Genomic DNA, 1,362 nt, shown 5'->3' with positions numbered 1-1,362 from the left:
TGAGCATGAACAAACTTTGCCTCTATTAATGCTTCTAATGCAGGAACATTAAGGGGTTAAAATGTATTAAAAAGGGTTCAAGGTGCTCTGTAAATGTGATCAACAAAATCTTAAAACCACTTGTAAAACGGACTGCTATCAAGTGTGATTTTGGCACAAACCTTTGGCAAAAGACTGAGTTTAATTATTCTGACTCGCAGTACAATTATTGAATTTAGAGATGAGTCATGATTTTCGAATTTTCATTCATTGTCAAATGGAATAGTTTGTTATTTTTGCCGAGTTTATAAAGTAGGGCTGTGCAATTAATCGAAATCGTAATAAAATCACAATTTGAGCATGCGCAATTTCTAAATCGCTTTATAGCACGATTTTCCGCGGTCCCGACCTTCTGCAGTATGCTATCCGATCCATTCAGAATGCAGCGCACCTAAGTGGAGTGCGAGAACAGAACAGACTGGGCATAAGCCTAACGCCAGGTTCACACACTCTGTCTGTGATGCATATTTTTTCCGAGCCCATGTTAATGGATCAGAACGTTCACACTGCACGCGGTAAAAAATGCGAAGATGTGAACGGAAAAGGTTAGATATGGAAAGGTGCGAAAATAATTAACATCTAGCATATGAGCATAGAGAGATTTGTGAGTGCACAGGATACAGTTTGAGCGAGAGGAGACACGTTTTAAGTGCGCGCACTCTCTCCGGGCGAAAGTAGCGTGTATCGGAGCACTCGCATCTGGTTTTGTGACAGAGCAAAAGAAATCTCCGTCAAAATTACGTCAAAATCGTAATTAAAATCAAAATTGCAAAATTGATCAAAAAATCGGGATAGGTTTTTTTTTTTTTTTCATATCGCACAGCCCTATTATAAAGTAAAATAAAAAGTAGAAAAGGTAAATAATCTTCACATGTATTAAACTGGAACCAACAAATGGTTTATATGAGGAATTACTATTATCAAAATAGTTAATCCCCCCAATAACAAAATAAAAGTCAAGTACTTTAGTTGAGTTTTATCATTTTTTTGAGAGAGATGCAAATAGTTTTGTCATTATGCTAAGCTATGCTAAAAGTTGGACCCCCAGACCCGGAGATTGGCTGGATGGATTCCAAAATGATAATACTCAACTGTTTAACTCTGGGGGAGTTGTAAAATGAGCCTATTTCCAAGAAAAGTGGAGTATCCCTTTAAGTATTGATGTAAATTGACCTATGGCTAAGCCACGGCCCAAAATGCGATGAGCCAATCACAGTGCTCAGCTAACCCAATATAATACAGCCCAAACATTCTCTGCTTCCACGTCCATTGAAATGCATTGCAGTTAGTCAATTTTCACTCGTTTTTATGTTTTTTTTTCTT

The sequence above is a fragment of the Carassius gibelio genome, chromosome B24, assembly GCF_023724105.1.
Source record: "Carassius gibelio isolate Cgi1373 ecotype wild population from Czech Republic chromosome B24, carGib1.2-hapl.c, whole genome shotgun sequence".
NCBI classification, from domain to species: Eukaryota; Metazoa; Chordata; class Actinopteri; order Cypriniformes; family Cyprinidae; genus Carassius; species Carassius gibelio.
This window is presented reverse-complemented; position numbering follows the sequence as displayed.